We start from the raw sequence: 12379 nt of genomic DNA on the forward strand, positions 1-12379 counted from the left end.
TGAATTGCATCCTCCCCCCGCTTCCCTGCCCAAAGATATGTTGCTGTCCTAAACCTCAGTTCCACAAAATATGACCTAATTTGGAAATTTGGTCATTGCAGATATAGTTAGCTAAGATGAGGTCATAGTGGAGTAGGCTGGGCTCCTAATCCAATATGACTATTGTTCCTGTAAGAAGACAGCCATGTGAAGACACAGAGACACACAGGGAGAAGGCTATGTGATAATGTTGGGTTGAAAGAAGGACTGGAGTGATGCATCTACAAACCAAGGAACGCTGGGAGCTAGGAAGTGACAAGGAAGAATTCTCTTACAGGTTTCACATGAAGCATGGCCCTCCTGACACCTTGATTTCCGACTTTCAGCCTCCAGAACTGTGAGACAATACATTTCTGTTGTCTTAAGCCACTAAGCTTGTAGTACTTTGGTGCAGCAGCCCTAGGAAACTAATACAGTGATCTTATCAATTTAGTTACCTCTCTGTGCCTCCGTTTTCTAACCTTTAAAATAGGAATAACTAGTCTACCTACCTTATAGGGTTGAAGTAACCCACGGAAACAAACACTTTAGCTATTTTTCTAAAACTGGGTATTTAGTGGTTCTTGGCCTACAAAAAAATCAACATGAAGGTGCGAATATACTTTTGAGTACAAGTTTGATGCCCAAAGACTTTAAAAGCTGGTAAAACAATATCCGTAATAATAATAGAGTAAAATTCTGTGACTACGCAATTTAGGATATTATGCAATTGGTGACAATTTCATTCCCTGCCCAGCTTGCATTCTTGGATAAAGCAGGCAACTCAATCCTGGGAAATGGCAGGAAGAAGGAGACCCTTGTACTCGAATATTGTTTTTTCTCCCCAGTCTCCTGAATCATACAAATGAATCGGGCACCATCCAATGGGGAGATTCTTGGAATGATGCTTGAATCCTGGAAGTCCCAGGCAGCCACAGAAGCCAGAATGTTCTCATTGATATTTAAGCCAGATTAGACAATTGCCACCAGGTTAATGGCACAAAATTATAGCTGAGACCAGAACAGTGTTGATTCATGCAGTTGGACCCCTACAACTCTGGACCGGCTATAGGGGCAGGCTTGCCCACTTATTCCCTTGAAATAATGCAACTCTGAATTTTATACAGTTTGAACTTTGGTATTCCTCCTGTCAGTTAATGTTTAGCAAAATCCATCAGTTTATTAAAAGCCTTGAATAGATATCTGTAGGGTGTTAATCACTTTATCAAATAGGTGTTTGGAAATACCTCATGTGAGTCTTTTAGCTGATAGCTTTCTATTTTGAAACAGAAACAAATTATGCAGCTTAGGGTTATGAGTACCTGTACATGTGCAGCTCTTTTCTTTAAATATCAACAGATATGCATATTGCACTCACATTTAGAAAGACTGACACAGGACTTTTTTTCCCAAGGAAAATGGAATGCAAATAAATGGTCTATTAGCACACAGATTAGTGCTTCTGATTCATGCAGTGTTTCCACCTGCTTAGACATTGTGCCCTCTGAGATAAATCATCCAGGTATCTCATAGATTTCCTTCCCCACCCCCAACTTATCTTGATATTTGAACATAACGTGGACCTAGGCTTAAAGGGAGATGTTTGACTTGGGATTTAATTCTTAAGGAACAAATTAGCCAGATTATATGTTTCTAAAATAAGACAAATTAATAGTGACTTGGATTTCCAGCCAAGTGGCAGAATTAGAGGAGGAATAAATAAGTGACCAAACTATTCTAGTTTCTAGAAGCAGAGACCATAAATGATTAGGTGGAGACTATTTAATCAGTAAGGAGGTCTCTATCCTCCCTCCTAATACTCCCAGATTCATTTTATTTTCTGGAGTCATAGAAAGGCACACGTTCAGGAGCTCTAATTTTAGCCATGCTATTTGTATTAGAATCCTAATGACTGAGAGTCTATTCCCAGATGGTTGACAAATAGAAAGGATAAGCAAAATAAATCTCTAACAGCTGAAAACATCTGTGCGTGAGTGAGGGCTTGGAATCTCATTGAGAGCGTTCCTCATAGAAGGCTCAAGTTGTTGAACTTCACACTGTCGCGTACTAACATAACAAGCCGTCTGCAAATTATATTTCACAGTGATACCAAGGGCTTGATCCTTCTCTTTGATATGCTATGAGCAAAAGCACATTCTCTAAGATTCACAGAGACCCAAGGAACAGAGGGCAAGACTGAGTCCTGGTAGGTCTGCTGCTTCTAGCCTGCCACACAACAAGCCAGAAAGGCATTTGAAAAGAGATGTGGAGAATCATTTTGTACCTTGATACAGCACTTGACTCCTCACTTATCCCTACATTACTACGAATTGTCATTGTACAAGCAGACCAAGACAATGGTACATTCTTTTAACTGCAAGTCTATCTTCATGTAGAGAATATTCAGTTTGGTTCATTACCATATTATTGATTCTAATCATGAAAGTATTTATTCTCCCTACTGCAACTAAAGAATTTGATAAACTTTATTCTGTTTTAGATGCATTTCTAATTCTTACCTAAATAAACAAACCATAAACCTGTTTTATAATACTGGCCTTTTCAACCTTAGAATTGGTCATCTTTCCTTCTTGTTTTAGAGGCTCTTAACCACTCGGTGAAGGTACACCAATATGTCTGGAAAGAAATTCTCTACTACTATCTACATATTAAACTGTTTTAATCAAAATTAAAAAGAAAGAAAAGCCAGATAATTTGTGCTCTTCTTTCCTCTCTGTAGCCCCTCTGGCCCTACAGGATATAAAAACGTGTATCTTTCTCAACTCTTTTAACTCAGCAAATGCCCTGTGGGTCAGGTGTGAAGAAGGAGGCTTTATCTTGCTAAAGGAATTACAAAGCTCTTCCTGGAGGTGACACCCGCATTCATAATAAAAAAAAATGGTGTCTGCTATTTAAAGGACTCCTCTTAAGGATATATTTCTGGATTAAAAATTAAATTTCATCTAATCTTTTACTTAGCTCTATTCTCCCCAGAGACTGTCTCCAATAAAAAGTATTTGATTTGCTAAAGCTGTGCAGCATTTTTTTTCTTTTGGCTGACAGCCAAAATTAGGACTTTCTGAGGGAAGTGAGGGGAAACAAACAGGAGAGGAAAAAGATGAAATTTAAGATACCCTGTGGAAACAAGTTCCATTGGTTGCAATCTATCATATTTTTTTCTTTCTTTATTTCAAAATCAACTGGACTCAGAACCTAAATTTTTTTATATTATTGTTTTTAACTAATTTCCATTTGTCTCTTCTTGCCAAAATGGAGATTCTGCTTACGGGAATACTAACTTTGAAATTTTCAGTTGCAGCATTAGAAAAACAAAACTGAAGTTTCAACTGGGTTTGATTTCTTTACTTTCCACATAATTAAAAAAAAATTATTCATTATTGAGGGATGACGATATATACGTGTTAATGAATTTTCACAAACTGAATGCTCTTCCTTTGACATTCACACTATGTTCTTTCTCATCTCCTGGATCCTCAGTTAAATCTCGTATCTTCAGAGAGAGCTCCTATAACCACCCAATTCAAAGCACCAGGTTATTTTCCATCAGAGTGGTTCTCAAAGTATGGTCAGGGGATTACAAGCGTCCTCCAGATCTTGCAAGGGGCCTATGAGGTCAAAACTGTTTTCATAATAATACTAAGTCATTCTTTGTCTTTTCATTCTCATTCCCTTATGAGTGTACAGTGGCGTTTTCCAGAAGCTACATGATGGGTGATTATATCTCTCTGATGGCTACTAATGGAATGCGTCCTTAAGAGTTCTTGTGTTTTACAATTTTTTAAGTTTTTATTTCTAATACAGTAACTATTGATAGATATAACCCACTTTGGGGTCCTCAATAATTTTTTAAAGACTGTAAAGCTGTCCTGATACCAGAAACTTTAGAAACTTGGCTCTATTGCTTCATCATATTACCCCTTTTAAATAAGTAGAATGCACAGCCCTTTACCATCATGTTTTTCTAATTTTTTAACCCATTTACTTCATGCCCTTTCCTTAGACTGTTAGCAAAGGCATTCCCATCTTGTTTACTGCTATACTTTATAGTTTCACATAGGTCCTGGTATGTAATAATTGCTCAAGAAATGTTTGTTAAATTAATTAATAGGTGAATGGATAAGGGACAAGAAAAGGAAAAAAATTTTAAGATATAAACAACCCCAAGGTGTATAACAATGTTAAACGTTGTTTGTAGCCAAATAAACAGAAATTAAAATTATTAAAAAGATTTAAATTATTAATAAAGATGTAAAAGTGATAATTAACAGTGCCGGTAAGAATGTGATGACGCTAGGTTCTCATTTCCTGCTGATAGGAGTGTCTATTGTTTCATTGTTTTTTGAAAGTAGTAAGAGCCTTGAAAACATGCTCACACTTTTTAAAGCAATAATTACATTTTTGGTGATATTTTTAAAGGAAATAACTTGAAATACCAAAATGTATTATTTATAGTAGTGACAAATGGGAAGAAACTAAATGTTCAAAAATGCTTGAATGGTTACATCAATTATAATACGCCCATATGATGAAATATTTTGCAGCCATTGAAAATAACATCTGTAAATCATGTTTAATAGCATGGAGACAGTGTTATATTTATAATTTAAATGGAAAAAGCATGATTAAAATGTATAAGCACTGATCTCAACTATTAAAAATATGTACTGAAAAATACTGGCATGAAATACATCAAAATTATAATAATGGTTATCACCAGGTTGTAGGATTATGGATTATTTTTATTTTCTTTATATTTATCAAGTTGGATCTTGCAATAAGCCTCCTTATTATAATAATAAGAAAGTTATTTTAAATCACAGTGCAAATGCTAACAATTTAATAGACAAAATGTTTAAAATTGCATCTCTATTGTTAAACCATCATGGAGAAAACTGAAAAGGCAAAATAGTACAAAACTCAGGAAAGGAGTATCACGAGCCAATCTATCTGTTTGACCTCTGGGCTAGGTGATTTACCAGCAAGGCATTTAAACCCAAAACCTCAGTGTCTTTACCTATAAGGAAAAATAATACTAGTACCAACCTCAGAGGGTGGTTGTCAGGATTCAATGTTCTATATATTCATATGTCTTAGCCCAGTATTTGGCATGTGATAACGCTCAAAACATTAACCATTATTAGTGTTAGTACAATGTTTAACTGCTCTTTCTTCATCTAGATATATTTCAGCAAAGAAATCTAAGATCTCTTGGCTTCAAGATTGCTCAGCCAATCAATATACACCGACACCGTCACAGAGGTCTGTTTCTCATAGCTCTAGAGTCCTCATGTACCTTGAGAAAATAAACCAAAGATAAAAGGAAAAACTCAGAACACAAGCCTATGTGGAAATTGGTAAAAGCTGATAAACAAACACCAATGAGGTGCTACTGACCTTTAAACTTTAAGGCTTAGAGGTGGCTATAAAAGGCAGGCTCAGTGACAGAAAGCTCTGGCGGTCAGAGACCCCAGCTCTACTTGGGGCAGTTAGCAACTAGGGGAGAGTTTTCTCACTGCCCTGCCCAGGACACGGTGACAATTCTCTGTTGGGCTCTGCTTGCAGCTTCTGTGTCCTCCAGGGCTCAGTGCTGGGGAAGCCCAAGCCAACAACTTGGGCGCCAGCTTTGGCACCTCTCCCTCCCTCTTCCACAGTGTTTCGTTTACCTCTAAATCCTGCCATTTTTGACTCCCTGAACATCTCTCTTTAGCCTGTTCACATCTTTCTGTCCTCACTGTCACTACCCTAAAACTACAAGCTCCTCTATCGTCTGCCTTCTACCTTGCACCTCTTCGATCTATTCTTGTTCCTGCAGCAAGGGTCTCTCAAGAATTCAGTCCCATCATATTTCTTCTGGGGTGAAAGTCTTTCAGTGGTTTCTCATTGCTATTGCTCATTGAATAAAGGGCACCAGCTTACCTTGGTACCATCCCCATCTCTAGTATTCAGACACCCGGATTATTAAATTATATTCAGATCCTTGAAAGCAACCAGGTCTCAGTTCTACATCTGCCTTCCTGAAACACTCTCCATACTCAAACCCTATCTTCCTTTCTCTCCCTACTTGTATGTTATGGACTGAATGTTTGTGTCTGCCTCCTCGCCTGGCCCTGCCCCCCACAAAGTCATATGGAAGCCTCAACCTCCAATGTGACTGTATGTGGAGATAGGGCTTTTAGGAGGTAATTAAGGTTAAATGAAGTCATAAGAGTGGGACTCTTATCTGATAGCAGTAGGGTCCTTATAAGAAGAGACAGCAGAATGCTCCCCGCCCCCCTTTCTCTTTCTCTCTCTTCACCTGCACTCCCACAGCCCCCATGAGGACACAGTAAGAAGGCAGCCATCTGCAAACCAGGAAGAAAGCCCTCACTTGAAACTAAATTTGTTGGCACCTTGATCTTGGGCTTCCCAGCCTCCAGAACTGTGAGAAACCAATTTCTGTTGCTTGAGCCACTCATTCAGCAGCTCGAGCTGACTGATACACCACACCCTGAACACCACCACTTCTCCTTTCACCTCAGCTCTCAAAAGACCTCAACTGAGAAATTTTTCTGCAGGAAGCTTCCCTAAGTGACCCATCTGGGAACGGTACCCACAGTCATGCTCTCAGAGCACCATGTGTTACCATCATCCTCTCTCTCATACAATATTATCACTTCACGTTTCACATGTGGATTCCCCACTGGACCAGTCACCATGAAGCCAAATAACCCAATGGTGCAGCCTCAGGACCTGGCACATGTCTGAAGTAGTGACGTCTCTGTGGATATCTTGTTAAATTGATTTGACCGTTTAAAAGGGTAGGCTATTTTCACTCCTCTTTCTCTTTCCTAGCCATGAAATATTTGTATTGAAATTTTTGAAAATATATTGAAGAAAGGACCAAGAAATAACAACTTTAAGGGCAGTAAATTGATTTATAAGAGAATGGTCTTTTATACAGTTTATAAATCTCTGTGAGACTAAAACCAAATAAAGAAAGGAACTGTAAAAGGATTTCTAAGTCCTTTCTAAGTCCTTTATAGATCCTCTCTAAGTCACTGCCATTTAGCAGGTATGTGACCTTAAAAAACTCAATTTCTTTGCCACCAATTTCCTCAGTTCTACACTGGATAATAAATAGTACCTGCCTCTTAGAACTATGGGGAAAATTAAACATATAAACAGGTAAAAGTTCTTAGACTAATATTCAGCACATACTAAGAACTTGATAAATGTCAGCTATTTTAACTTTTTTAATTAGTAAAACAGGTTCAAGAAAAGTCAGACTCTTGGTTTCGTTGCCTAGTAGGCCCGAGATTAAGGGCTGGGAATAGACCGTTTTAGGCTTTGTTGAGAATTATTGCTTTCCATGGGCTCTCCTTCTGAAGTTGCCATCTCTCCAACACATAATATCTTATTTTATTTATACCCCACTGTGTTCCAGAAAGGACTTTCAGGAGCTTACAGATGAACATAAAATACAAGTAACGTGAGTTAAAGGCAGAATGAAAGAGAAACAAACAAGAACAAGGGCAAAGTTGGGCGAGGAATAAATAATATATTACTAAAAATTATGAGCACGTTAAGGCTTAAGATGAAAATCAAAAGAAGCTAGGGTACAAATGTTGTTTTAATTTCTCCTTCATTCCCCTACCCCTTTCTTCTTTCTTTCTCAAGATGATTTAAATGTTATTTTAACTTTTAAAAACCCAAACTACTTTCACATCAAATAATTCTATGCTTGTGGATAAAAACTGGTATTCCATGTTTTGGTATGTGAAGCCATATTTCAACATGCAAATAGACTACATATTAATTAAGGGAGATGAAAGAGCTTATTAGTGATTAAGCACCTATGACCTGCTGGATATCAGTCCAAGCTTTCACCCAAGTTGTTTTTTGATACCACAACCCCACGAAGTAGTTAAATACCCATTTTACAGATGCGGTACAGAGAACTGTAGTGATTTGTTCAGCTACAAAGTAAGAACTCAAACCTATGTTTCTGATGCCTGAATTGCTAAGATCACATAAAGATAAATTCTTAAGATAAATTCTTATCAAGAGATAAGACACACCTTTGCCCATAGACATAAGAGCAGTTCTAAAAGGTCCTGTGAACACTCAGCTTTTTGGTTTCATTTTCCTACTGAGAGATTTTCTTCTTAAGGGGTGTATATCATTACTTGGCTTTGTTTATGTAATCTGCCATACTGGTAGCAGAAGAGAAATTTAGGGGTGGTTGGAAAGAAAGTTTTAGCAGATATGCAGGGCAACAGGAGTCGCTCAGAAGGTTCCAGATCATCTCAAGTGTAAAACAAACAGAAAAAAACCATGTGTCAGAGAAGCTAACAGATGTTAAGATTCAGGAATAAATATGATGGAGTTAAAAGCCTATATGGGTATATATGTATAGTAGAGCTGATTCACTTTGTTATAAAGCAGAAACTAACACACCATTGTAAAGCAATTCTACTCCAATAAAGATGTTAAAAAAATTAAAAAATAAAGCCTATGGCAGAATCAGAGAAGATCTTTAGAAATGTCCTTGTAGCCAAAGGGAAATGAGGATGTTAAAGTCTTTACGATCAGTTTATTCACATCTGAACGCTGAGAAATGACTGTAACTGGAACAATGAACACTTCTTCCTGCCATAGGTAACTTAGACTCAAAAAGCACAGTGAAGGTGAAAGTTAAAATTGAGATATCTCTAGTCACTTCTTTTCATCCTTTTCCCCCTCCAGTAAATTGTCATTCATTTTATTATTACATAGGAGCTGTGTGATTTAGCTTGTGAAATACCAGGTGTAACAGTATTAACTATGATTAGTTCTGTTCTCTGAATACTCTGTGAATTGTTTGGTTAGTTAGTTTTTGTGCGGGGTTTTTTTCCCTTTTTTTTCCTTCTTTCTTTTTTGGCCACAGCGTGCAGCTTGTGGGATCTTAGTTCCCCAACCAGGGATCAAACCTGTGCCTACTAGAGTGGAAACACGTAGTCCTAACCACTGGACTGCCCAGGAATTCCCTTTTGCTTTTTTCTTTGTTTAAATTTTTTTTATGACTATAACTTTGCACGTGACTTTCGATCTGTCTTGAGTGTACTGTTCCTCCCTTGACCCATTATTCTGAAAAATTCGTAAGCATCCTTTAAGTTTTAAAGTAGAAAATAGAAAAAAATTGGACATGTACCCCATTTTTTATTACAAATCTCTGGGGTTTGGGGTAAGGCAGGAGTTGACAGACTATAGCCAAATCCAGCTGGCTGCCTGTTTTTGTAAATAAAAATTAACTGGGCCACAGCCATGCTCTCATTCATTTGTGTATTGTCTGTGTCTGCTTTTGTGCTGCACTGGCATTGTTGAGTGACTGTGACAGGGTCTGTCTGGCCCACAAAGCCTAAAATATTTACTCTCTGGTCTTTACAGAAAAAGTTAGCCAAACCCTAGCGGTAAGAAGGAAGAGACTTTTATTTTCATGTGTCAAAGGACAAAACAAACCTACCAATATGTGAGTGATATTTTCTTTCCTGTATGCTTTTCTGTGTTCTGTGAATTTTCTCTAAAAACAAATTTTTAATTAAAAAAATTTTTTTAAAGATTCAACTCAAATGGTATTTCACCTGAGAAGTCTTCTGTTAGTCCTGCTTCCTATATGTTTCCACGGAAGTGTTAGATTTTTCTCTATTAGTTGTTATCATACTGTCTGGCAATTCTTGTTTCTTCTTGCTTCTCAGACAAGCCCATGAACTTCATGACAGAGAGCTCGGCCTAAGCCTTTTTTTTAGGGTCTCACTCAGAACACAACAATTTTATAGAATGATGAGAGAAAATACTTCCCTTACCTTTACAGCTGACGGAGTACAGCAGTCCCCACTTAACCGTGGTTTCGCTTTCCATGGTTTCAGTGCCACAGTCAACCGAGCTCTGAAAACATTAAATGGAAAATTCCAGAAATAAGCCATTCATAAGTTTTCAATTGCGTGCTCTTCTAAGTAGCATTATAAAATCATATGCCATCCCACCCAGGACGTGAATCGTGCCTTTGTCCAGGATATCCTGCCCGTGGTTCACTTAGTAGTGCTCTTGGTTATCAGATCCACTGTGGAGGCATAGCAGGGCTTGTGTTCAGGTCACCCTCACCTTAGGTAATAGTGGCCCCAGAGTGCCAGAGTAGTGATGCTAGAGATTCAGATGTATCAAAGAGAAGCCACAAAGTGCTTCTTTCAAGTGAAAAGGTGAAAGTTCTTGACTTGAGGAAAGAAAAACATTGTATGCTGAGGTTGCTAAGAGATACAGTAAGAATTAATCTTCTACCCATGAAATTGTGAAGACGGAAAAAGAAATTCATGCCAGTTTTGCTTTCACACCTCAGGCTGCAAAAGTTATGGCCACAGCGTATGATAAGTGCTTAGTTAAGATGGAAAAGGCATTAAATTTGTACAAAAAGATCCTGCGAGAGAGAGTCCACATTCATGTAATTTTTATATAGCATATTGTTATAACTGTTCTACTTGATTATTAGTTATTGTTGTTAATCTCTCACTGTGCCTAATTTAAATTCGACTTTACCATAGGTATGTATGTATAGGAAAAAACATGTACATGTAAGATTTGGTACTATCTGAGGTTTCAGGCATCCACAGGGGGTCTTGGAACATACACCCCTTGAAGAAAGGGGGACCATCATATTTTCATAATGATCTTATGATCAGTATGATCTTCCTACTTTTACTCAAATATTACCTATCAGAGAAGGCTTCCCTGAACACCCTATATAAAAAAAGTAACACACTACACACTAACCCCTTTATTCAACTTTATTACTTTTATAGCACATGTAACTACTTGATGTAGCAAATGTTTATTAGTTTATGGCTCCTCTCTCCCCACTCTTCTAGAATTTAAGCTCCCCATGGGTAAATCTGAAGTCTCTACAGTTAACTGCTATATTCTCAGGGCCTAGGACATAAGATTGGTAGAGCTAGTCCTGTTCTCATTTTACAGATACTAAGGAAACCATATATGGAACATGCTGGTTTTGGATTTTATTTTTAAGTGGACGAGGTTATATTTGATTTACATATATTGTCTTTTCTTTTTTCCCTTTGAAAATAAAGACTAGATTACATATTTGAAATTTCCTGTGTAAATGTCCCTTTTGGGAACAATTCTTTTCCAAGCTATGGCCTCTTTTCTAAAAGATCATCTTTTTTTTCTTTTGCATTTAGTTAATATTTATTTATCTATTATGGTTTTTAAGCAAGGTTTTCCCCAGCTTTATTGAGGTATAATTGACAAATAAAATGATAAGATATTGAAAGTGCAAAACGGGATGATTTATATACGTGTACATTGTGAAAGGATTCCCCCCATCAAGTTTAATTAACACATCTATCACCTCACATATTTACCTTCTTTGAAGAAGTGTAAACAGATTGCCTATAGTCACACTGAATATAATTGTTGGATCAAGGAATAATAAATAGGGACAACAAGATACAAGAAATGGGGACACAACAGTGATAGGCCCACGTACCACAAAAAAAAAAAAGAAATGGGGAAAGGGGAGAAGACAGAAGAAATACATTGATATTCTTTGAGGACCAAAAGTGTCAGGAGGAGCATTTGGCTAAAAGGAGAGAAAACAAAACCACCTACGTCGCAACAGTAAGGGCAGGGGTTATAATACTAGCAATACTGCTATTTCACAGAGTCTAAGTAGTTATTTGAATGTAAAATGCTTCTTTATTTTATGTAGCACTAAGAAAGAAAAATATTTCCAATGAGGTTATGATATGCCATTGATTAGCAGATGCATCCTAATTTCAGAGTTGCTAAAATGGGAAAAAATGTGTTAGAATCAGTGTAATGAAGTTAACCACCACCTCCTCCAACCCCCTGCCCTGCCAACAACAAAAACTACCATCTCTCAATTGACCACTGGCTTTCACAACTGCCCTGGGAGTTTTCAATCCCTATAACAATCTCTGCTTTATATAAGAGAAAACTAAGTCTTGTAGCAGCTAAGTCATTTTCTCAAGATCACAGCATACTAAGCTGGGATTTGGAGCCCATTACCACCATGTCCATCTGATGGAAGTCCAGCAACAGGGTACTACCTTAACAATAGGGGCTTGAAATTAATTTTTTAAAAATTTACTCATAAGTAAGGTATCTTCATAAGACCTGTTTTAAAAACATTACCACAATATTGTTATCATACCCAAAATGGACAATTATCCCTTTATATCATCTGATATTCAATCAAATGTCAAGTCCTTGATATAAAACATTTTTAAAATAACAATTTTATTGAGATATAATTCACATACCATAAAATTCATCATTTGAATTGTACAAT

General features: G+C 37.2%; 1 long non-coding RNA gene across 1 annotated transcript in view; it reads right to left on the reverse strand.

Annotated features, from left to right (window-relative positions):
- The window catches only part of LOC307191517, a 170664-nt gene that overhangs the window by 98826 nt on the left and 59459 nt on the right, over positions 1 to 12379 (reverse strand). The window contains exon 4 of the long non-coding RNA XR_013829792.1: positions 9861 to 9942. This is a non-coding gene — a long non-coding RNA (uncharacterized lncRNA). The remainder of the gene's footprint in view (positions 1 to 9860; positions 9943 to 12379) is intronic.

This window comes from Stenella coeruleoalba, assembly GCF_951394435.1.
Source record: "Stenella coeruleoalba genome assembly, chromosome: 9".
NCBI lineage: Eukaryota > Metazoa > Chordata > Mammalia > Artiodactyla > Delphinidae > Stenella > Stenella coeruleoalba.